We start from the raw sequence: 10,592 nt of genomic DNA, 5'->3' as shown, positions 1-10,592 counted from the left end.
AAATGACAAAGTGCTTTTTATCTTGAAATTATAGATAGAAAAAGTAAAATTCTTTGATATAAATTTATAAGATTCGCATACCACTTCATTTGGTTTTTGACTGGTCTTAAAGGTATAAATATGCTCTGCATGTCTTGGTCATAGAGTATTGGCTAATGAGTTATTGGTTATGATTAAAAAGGTGTAACACTGGTAACAAGAAAGTTAGCTTGAAAGTGGTAACTCAGGGCTGGAACCATTTTAAAAACAACAGCACATGGCATGAACCAGCCCAAGAAACTAGTCCTCTAAGGATATGTCTAATTGGGATAATATTTTATGTGATCCTTATCCTAGAAAGTAGACTTATAACAGATAAGATTTAAAAACAATATCTCTTTAATAAAATATTAAAATTTACACTCTCATGCATTCATGAATTGGCAGCCAAACTTCATAATGTAATAGTGATGTTTCTGGTATTGATTTTAAAGAGAATAAATTGTTTAAAATTGGGTTTTGCTTTCTAAAAGTTATAGATATATTCTAATATTGCAAAAGAAACTTAATTCTGGTTAAAGTTGCCACTGTTCCATTGACTGCAGTTTGCAGTTTGATCGCAAGCTTAAAATTTTTACTCACCCATATATTTTAGTTAATTAAGATTATTACAAGAGTAATCATCTTATGAGAATGCTAATACAGCTCACTTTGGCCATTCAGCTATACAAAGCAAGGCAGAGTTAACTAGATATATTCATCTCTGTGCAGTAATTAGACCCTCACACAATCAGTTTGGCTATGGTTGTGGCCTTGCAGGACCATAGAAGGTTATAAAAAATGTTTTAAGTATAAGTCATCTTAAGAAAGACTGTCCAATGAGCCGGGTGTGGTGGCGCACGCCTTTAATCCCAGCACTTGGGAGGCAGAGGCAGGTGGATTTCTGAGTTCGAGGCCAGCCTGGTCTATAAAGTGAGTTCCAGGACAGCCAGGGCTATACAGAGAAACCCTGTCCCAGAAAGAGAGGGAGAGAGAGAGGGAGAGAGAGAGAGAGAGAGAGAGAGAGAGAGAGAGAGAGAGAGAGAGAGAGAGAGAGAGAGAGAAACTGTCCAAAATTAGAGGCATAGACAGACAGTGAAATTGTTCCCCTGGAATCTGTTCTCACTGCAGGAGGGCCAAGACTCAGGCAATATGCTCAGATTAAAAACAAAAAATTACATTTGAGTTAAGGCAAAGCTCAGAGCAGCCTCAAGCTTGTGCGACATTTCTTTTGTTTTGCAAACTGCCTAAGGAAGTTCTTGAAATTTTACCTCTCCCTTCCTTCAGGAGGATTTCTTTTTAGCTAAACAACTTTGTTTCAGATCTACCCAGGTGTTGTTCATAATAAAGTTTAAAATTTACACAAAGTCAATTAGGCATTACAAGCTGGCTTGCCTACTCCATATAAAATTACTATAGATTTGAAAGTTTTTTTTTTCTTAGCATTCTGATTATTGTAAAGGGTTTGCTTCTAGTGAGTTTGTGATCACTGGAAGATTTTGTCTCTAGGTATGGCTAATATAGCCTTATAATATGTAAAAAAAAAAATTTATTGTCTCTGCTTCAATACAGGAAGCTAAGAGTTTGAATCTTTCAGTGTATATTGTTTCTTAAATGGAAAGTAATTTATTAGCGAATGCCTCTGAAGGGAAGCTTACGTCAAATCTTTGCTCTCACACAATGAGCTTTAAAGTTCTGGGGAGTAGATGTTGCTCCAGAAAAGACTCAGAGGCAATATCTTTTTAATATTTAGGGTCTTAGTTATCCTAGAAAAATTGTGATACAGAAAATTTAAGAAAGAAAAGATGATTGGCTTATTACAAATTATTTTCAAAAGCTTCCAGGAGATGTTAATCGGCTAAGACCTCACCTTAATCTTACCATGGGAGGACTTAAGCCTTTGCTAGATGTTATCAAGTGAAATTCAAATTCACTGGTGAGAAACAAAAGGCTTTACAGAAAGTAGAGGAAACTTCTGTGATCAATTGTTATCAATTTTAATCAAGGGTAAGCAAATATTAGCTGCTTATTTTGGCAAAGAAAACATTAATGTAAAATCATCTTTCTTCATCTCCAAGTAAATTTTTAACATCCTATTATGATGCTGAAATTTGGATTCCAAAGAAAACCTTGCTGAGTGAGTGCCTTATAGTATTCTACAACCAGGAATACTTATGCCTAGGTGAAGTGGAAGGATCCACTTACTGGCACATGGCATGATCCTATTCAGATACTTAATATGGGGAAGAGAACATGTTTGTGTTTTTTCCACAGAATGTTGCAGGAGCATGACAGCTGCCAGAATGATCCTTGTGACAGGCTGACCTATGAGTTGCTGAGTGCCCTGACAATGGTGACAGGAAAGCTGTATTGGACACACAGAGAAGGAGGAAGCAGGGAGAGCAGACATTTGCAAGCAAAATGAAGAGACTCTCCCTATCTCTGCCACAGACTGCAGCAACGAGAACTGACCTGGTGACAACTTAAAAACAAATAAAGAAGCTGATTCGTGAGGGGAAGGGACTGCTACAGAGAACGAGCAAGAATACTACTGCTCTTCAACCAGATTTTAGACTTTCCTACTGCTGCTAATTTGATTTTTTTAAAAAAGAAACCCAAAGCTCAGACCAATTCCTCTACAGCTGTGAAAGCTTGTGTTCCTTAGCTGTATGCTATGTTATTGGGTAACTTTGGCAACAATTGATTGGGAAAAGACTAAAGCTCATTTGCAGGGAGTATGGAGCGATACTGATATTTCTCATGACATGGAGCAATTAAAGGCAGAAGTCTCAGATATTAGCAGAAGCCATTTGGATACTTGGAACATTGATGAATTGGCCAGAGATTTAAAAAAATAACCTAAGTGCATTGAATCCCTTGGATTGGATTCAATATATAGTCTTACTTGCTATTATTATTGGCATTTTAATTTTGTAATTGTTGTATTTCCACTCATCTTTAGAGTTCTTCTGAGATCTGTAGCTATGACAAGGCAGGACATTCTGGAACTTTGTCTAAAAAATAAAAAAGGGGGAAATGCTACATCCACTCCACACATGTGACAGGCCCCCAAAACCTGGATGAAGTCCCGAGGTGAAAAGTTCAAGGAAACTTAGTCTCCTGGAAATTTGGCATCCCCATAGCTACAATGCCCCAGATTTGTCCCTTCGATAATGTGGAGGGTCTTACATGCTTTCTTACAGTATTTTACTGGATAAGAGTTAGAAATCTCAGGGCAAGCTATTCCCATATGCACGAATTAAATACTTAGAACTATAGATAGCTGAGTTACACCCATACACAGGAATTTACAATGGCCTAGGGGGAAGAAGGACTACACAATAGACTAGAATTGGAACTATGGCAAGGGCATGAAGCCCTTGCCCCTGGCTTTTAAGATTAAGCTGACCTTAAGTGGGGCTGCTTTTGATCCCAGTTGTTAACATTGAATTTTATCCCAGTTGGTTCCTGTTAGCTTTTAGCAGCATTCCTCTGTTTTGTGTAAAAGTCACTTATAAGACTGGTGCTTGCTTTGAGACAAATTACATTCAGATACCACATTCCCTTGCGTTCTTGTCTGTTTGTTTCCCTTTTCTCGCCAACTCCTTGCCCGCCTGTCTGGAACCCCGATTTCTTCCGAGGATTAAGGGAGGCTGACCATTTACCGTGGGCATCAGAATTTACATGCTTTAATTTTCTCTGTTTACAGAAAACTTACAGCATTATGGCCACTGAACTAAGTTACACTCCACCAATGTTGGTGAGTATCCTTAAGGTTTTTCATATAATACCAGCAAACAACCTTCATATTGAAGATACTGTGTGTGTGTGTGCCTCTATGTGCATGTTTCCGGACATGAGTGGATACGTGGGTGTGGCCTTGTGTCTGAGGTCTGAGGAAAGCCTGAGTCAGTCTTCACCTTCCACTTCGTGTGCCAGCGTCAAAGCTTAGGAGGTGCCAGGGATTCAAACCCAGGTCCTTTGGTGTTCTAGGCCCACAGCAAACCTACAGAGCGGCAGCACTCCCCCACCTTGTGTGGGGCAAGATTACTGTAGTTATTACCCTCATGTTTTCTCACCTGTCCACTCTGTTACCAGAAATAATGACTGAGACTTCTTATATATGAGTAAATGCTTAGGTCAACAGCTCTGGGTCTGTTCCCTGACTAGCTCATATCTTAATTACCTGTTTATTTTAAGTCATGCCATATGGCTGGTTACCTGGTCCTCAGTTTCATATGACTACCTTCTTCTGTGTCTGAGATGAATCCCTTGTGCCTCACTATTTCCCAGTATCAGCCTGCCCCCCACATCCTGCCTTAGCTCATTGGCCATAGGTTTTTTTGATTGGTAAGTGAAACTTCCACACATGGCATAAAAGATTCCCTCAACAGTTACTTTTGTTGTTCGCTAGTGCACATCACAGGCTCACTAGGAGATGTCTACAATTCATTGCTCAGCTGTACTGCAGGCATAACATGCCTGGTGCACTAATGAACCCACAGTAGCTGGGTCTGATAAAGATTAGGCCATCCCCATTCTGCCATGGATTAGGAAAGGAGCTCTCAGGCCCCACCTGAAAACCACAGAGCTAGGGAGTTAATGGTTGCTGAGGAGAGAGACCTTTCCTTTAGTGATAAAGCCACCAGTAAACTTCCCTCAGTCTTGTAAATAACGCCCTTCCCATGCTCCTGGAACTCTAATGGAACTGACTGGAACATACTACATGCCTGTGCACATGCACACACATGTGAACAGACACACAGAGACACACACAGACACAGATACACATACACATGGACATGCACACAGACACACTGACACACATGGACACACATAGACACACATAGAGACATACAGACACAAACACACACAAACTCACGAAAGGGACATGAAAGGAAAAGAAAGATTGGTTAAAAACAGAAGTGGAGTGTCATGTGAGTACGATCAAATCCATTACACACATGTATGAGATGAGGCTGCCATAAGGAACTCCTTAGTATGTGTAATTAATATAGCCAATGAGAGAGTCAGACTCTAAAACAAACACCAAGTGAGAACGTTATAGAAAGCACACACCTTAGACTTAGCTGTGGATTAAATTGTAGAAAAAGCATATTTTAGTCTTACATGTGGATTATGTTATAGAAAGAGCACATTTTAGACTTAGGTATGAACTGTAAGTTGAATTCTCCTGCTCCCAAGCTTATCTTGAGTAAGTATCAGCTTACTCAAGTAAAAATTGCTCTGAACGTCACTTTGATCAGAGATGTTAGAGGATTACATAACACATTAAAAAATATGTGCTAAAAGAAGGTTTATAACAATCCCTTCGGAGCTCTGTCTACAAAGTGCTAATTGGCTTTAATGTGGAAGCCGTCTATTCAAACTATCCATCTGTGTGCATTATTTGGATGCTTAAGGTCCAGGGAGTCCAGCAGAATCCTTTTCAAGTGGAGTGTTTGTGAGACCAGTGTTACTACTCTATAGTGTGGGCTGACTGACTCTGTAGTGTGGGCTGACTTTATAGTGTGGGCTGACCCTTCTCATGATTGATCATCTTGCCTCAGTTTCCCAAGGAATTACTGTCATGACCACCATACTTGGCTTAAGGTTAATTTGGGGGAGGAGTTTTTGGTTGTTTGGTTTTTGGAGACAGGCTTTCTTTGTGTAACAAGCTCTGGCTGCTGTGGACTCACTTTGTAAACCAGGCTGGCCTCAAACTCACAGAGATCTGCTTGCCATCACCACCTGGCTTAAAATTGATTTTAAAACAGTAATAACATCAACAAAAAACAAAACAAAACAAAACAAAAAACCTTTCAAGTTATTTTCTTATTAGTTTTCCTTTCTTAAAACACTTTTAATACCAGATTTTCTAAATCCCTTTCTAAGACTGGTCTATCAGTGAAAATAAATTAAAAACGTTTAACAGTGGAAATACAAATGGTAGTTATGGATAAAGGACTTTGAAAGAGAACACAGACATCAAAGTTCAGCTCGGTTCTACAGCTCTACAGAACTGACCTCAGGCCCTCTTCTAAACTACTAGACAACAAGTGTATACATTAAAAAACAAAACCCCACAGCACCAGCAAGCAAAGTGAAATCAGTATCAGAGAAAGGAGCTGCAAACAGGAGGACCGAAGGCCAGTTGAGTCATTTAGTAACTAGGTAGAAAGCTCCCCCAGGTAGACGGAGATGGTAGAGCTGCACACAGGTGACCAGAAGCAGCAGACAGGCTGACGTCAGTGTGAGGAAAAGAGCTGATAGCGAGGGGAGCTTCAAAGGCTCCGTCTTCACAGGGCCGCCAGCAGCTCTCCCCACCTTAATAATCCCCAGGAAATCACATCATTATGAAGCTGTTTTCCATAATGGTGGCCCTGAGTCATGAAGGAAGACTAAATCCTGTTTAGTACTCACAGTTAAAAAGCAGGAAATATTTTGGGGCCAAGAGATTGAATAATATGTTTTAGAGTTTTATAGGCAAGATTTGGTTGAGTGAACATTTTACATGTTCCCTGGACATTGTAAGTTCTCTAATTAATCAGAGGCTTGCAGTGTTTTTGGTTAATAAAATATTCTTCTAAATTCTTTCTTAAATGCAATGTACCAAAATAAGATAGTCAAGATTAATTCTCCAGCTCTCCCCAGAGTTATTTGAAAATCCCAGTGCTGACCTTCTCTGGGCAGGCCGTTATGATGTTCCTGGAGATGGGAAGAGGATGGCAGGGAGGCAGGCGCCTGGGGGAGACTGAGGTCGGAGTGCTGCTGAGAGCTGGACGGAGATTCTGTGGTATGAGGCAGAGGCAGGACCCTGCGTGAGCTTGAGAGAATATGAGGAAATGACTCCCACATTTTCCTCAGTCAAAGGGAAGCTACAGGAGTTTGTCCCACAGGCTTGTAACTTTTAGGTCCTAGGGAAGGGTGACACGTCCAAGGCCAGTCTCTTCAGGAAGAAAATTATGGTAGTAGAATGGAAAATTTTTATATATGTATGTATACACATATATGTGTGTGATATATATGTATATGTGTATATATATATATATATATATATATATATATAAAATCTCAACAGACAGGCCCTTGCACAGCAAGGAAGGAGGGCACCTGACTGTCTGGGCCTCAAATCCTCAGCCCTGGCTGAAGCTCTTAGGTATGCTGTGGGGTTTTGTCTGGAGGGCATGGGGGTGAAGAAGCAGAAGCTGGCCTCTTCTCTGGAGTCAGAGAAAGGAAGACATTTAAAGCATCCCCAAGTGTCCTACAGGAATGATTTGAACTGCACCTGACCTGCCTTTCCCTCTAAGGACCAAGGGCAGAGTCTGGCACATTCCACAGATTCTTAAGTAGCCATGTAGACTCCTCTGGTTTACACCTTTGACCAGTAACTTCCTGTCCCTCTGCAGTCTTAAAGATTAACTCAGAGTTAGCCATGGTCAAGTTAACTCAGCTCAGGTGAGGCAGGCATCTAACTGTAGAGGTCTCCAGTCACTTTCCTTTTAGCTATTTATGAAATCGTGTCTTTTCTGGTTTTTCTAGTACTTGCCCAGCACATATCAAGTGACATCTAAATCAGGTTATGTAGAGGCCGATGATAATATCCACTTGGATGTTGTTCAGGACATTTTCTGGCTCACCATTCATTGCAAGTTTGATAACACCTGTACCAGTGGGGGAAACAGAGTGGGAAACAGAGGTGGAAACAAGACTGACATGACTGATGAAACCTAAACATTCTTTCTAAACAAAGCCATAGGCATGGAATTACCTCCCTGCCATGCAATTTGTAGTCCTCTTTTGGAAATCTAGAATACTGGGTACCTCAACATCCTACAGAGAGTCTCACAGTGGCATGCCTCAAATACACCATTATTTCCAATGAGTGGGGTTTGTAGCATTTTCCCACAATCCTTGTGCTGGCCCCACTCCTTTCAGTATGGTTTTGGGAGCTGGGCATTCTTTATCTGGCTTCTGTGGTATTTACTGCATTAAAAGAAGAGATTCTGCACTAAAACGTTGTCTGGGAAACACACTGTATCCCGCTTCCTTCCATCCATTCATGCGAGCTAATTATTGCTATCTCCGTCTCCTGTGCATTTTCCCAGACCATAATGATTTGAGACTTATGGTAAAACAGCTGGGTTGTGTGCTCCTCGTTTTCAAGCAGGCAATTTTGTGAAGTGCATGGTAATAATCAGAGCCACAATTTGGTTTCTGGATATTTCATCTGTTCCCAAGATGGTTTGGGGGTCCATAAAACTTTTCACCTGAAAACTACCATGTGACCTTTGAAATCCCACAGTCTGTCTCCCACAGACAGAGCACACAGGCTCTGGGGCTTTTGAGGAGCCACATTCCTTTTCCCATTTCTTTTTTTTATCCCACCTCCTTGGGGTCAGGGCATCTCTAAGTCCTTTGTAATTAGTTTAAAAGAAACACGGGGAAAAAGTTATAATCTTTCCAAATAAACTACACATTTCTCTTAGGGATTTATACGGAATTGTTTATTTATTTTAAGAAAGCCCAAATGATATGAATATAAGAAATGCAATACTGGGTCAACCCAATGGCCTAACCAGCCTGTGGTTTCAAAGTTTCACAGCACTCCATTAATGTGGGCTCAGACATTATGGGATATACTCCAAACTAAGTCTCACACAGTAAAGATGCCCCACCTTCCTCATCAGGAGACTGATGGCTACAGGGAGAGGGCCACCATGTTGGGGGTGGGTAGCAGAGAATTAGGATGGACAATCCAAGATCACCATAGTTGTCCTCTTGCTAACAACTGTTCTCATCTGCACCCTCTCCTCCCAAAGTTTGATCTCCTCTCTAAGCATCACCCTGGTGCCTGCTAAGTACTGGTTCTTATGCTATACATCAGGGCTAGGTTTAAACACCCATGGAAAGCGTAGAAATTATCTGCCTCCTCCATGCCTGGTATAGGCAGGGTCTATGGTGGACCCCCGATCCTCATGTCCTGAGATTTATGGCTTTGTATAATCCATGTTCCTAGAATATTTGGTGCTAACCAGCAGAGTATGACAAGACAGAGGGAGACTGCATCAGTGATTGGGTTGTAGAAGACAGCATCTTCTGTTTTGCTACCAGTGTCCATCTGTCTGTCTGTTTCCACCCTTTCCTGTCTTTTTCACAACTCTGACTTGTTGGTGGGGTTTATAGGAAAAGGACAGAAGGTAACTTCTAGTGAACAGCCATTGAGAAATCGAAGCCCTTGTTTTATAAGTCCTTAAGGAATGAACTCTGCCAACTTCAAAGTGGGGCTTGAGAGCACAGCTTTCCTAGTGAACTCTCTCAACACGACATACGCATGGATGGGCGTCTGTATGCACAGATCAGAATCAGAATGTAACAGATACTGACTCAGAATGACATAAAAACCTGATTTAAGTTGCTAAGGTTTAAAGATGTAATACTTGATTAGAGTTGATAAGTAACACCAGATAGTTCTATAACTAATGAATAATAAAAAAGGCACAAGACAATTAGAATAAATGCTCCCATTTGGAAAGGTTAGCCACAGCAGCTCCTATCACAACACAGCAATGCTACAACTCCACCAGACAAGTGCTGGAGGAGTCCCTTACCAGCATGTCGGGTACCTCTACCTAGCTTGAGAATTGAGAACTCTGAGGGTGTTTTGTATTTTGTCTTTGTAGAAGTCTCTTAATCTGTACTGGAAGCATTTTTATGAACACGTGTTCCTTAAAACCTTATTGGGCTATTTTCTTGTTTCTAATCAACTATGAAAGGCATACCTACTATTCTTTTTGTGTGAAGCTTTTATTGTTTGAGGCTTATTTACCTCTAATTTAAGGTTATTCAAGCTTTAGTGTGACTTTGGGTATAAGTTTTCTGGGGAAGCTTCTGTCTAGCAAAGAGTCTATGAGACCTTAGTCCTTTTAGAAGTCTAAACTACAGATGGTATGGGTCTATTGTAAATAGTTTTAAGTTATGTAAAATATGTTTACTTAATCACTTGAGTGTCTCTGTGAGTCTGTATGTGAGTATATGGTGCATGTGAATATATGTGTACAGGTATATGTGCCTGTGGGTGCTGACAGAGGCCAGCGGGAGCACTGAGTGTCTTCCTCTATCTCTTTCAGCCTATTCCTCGGAGGCAGGATCTCCTGGACTGTGTGTTTTCTCAGCGAGGCTGGACACTAGCCCCCTCCGAAGCTGGCATTACAGGGTATGCTGGATGCTCAGCTTCCTGTGTGGGTTCTGGACTCCCATGCCGTCCTCCTGAGTCCCTCTATTTCTTGTGATCGCACTGTATTCATTACTTTGTGTTGCTGTGATCAAACACCATGACCAAGGTAACTTAGAGAAGCAAGCTTACAGTTTCAGGAGGGTAGGAACCCATGGCGGTAAAGAAGAGTCCTGCAGCAAGCAGTAGGCACAGGGAGCTACGAGCTCTCATCTTGAAGCACAGCACAGAGAGCAAATCTGAAGGATGTGAGGATTTCCACTCTCAAAGTCCTTCCCAGTGACAAACTTGCTCTAGTGATTGACAAAATCTAAATCTTCCTAAACACTGCCACCAACTG

The sequence above is a fragment of the Mus caroli genome, unplaced genomic scaffold (assembly GCF_978045245.1).
Source record: "Mus caroli unplaced genomic scaffold, Mus_caroli_1 scaffold_3, whole genome shotgun sequence".
In the NCBI taxonomy this organism is placed as follows: domain Eukaryota; kingdom Metazoa; phylum Chordata; class Mammalia; order Rodentia; family Muridae; genus Mus; species Mus caroli.
Note: the sequence above shows the minus strand (reverse complement) of the source record.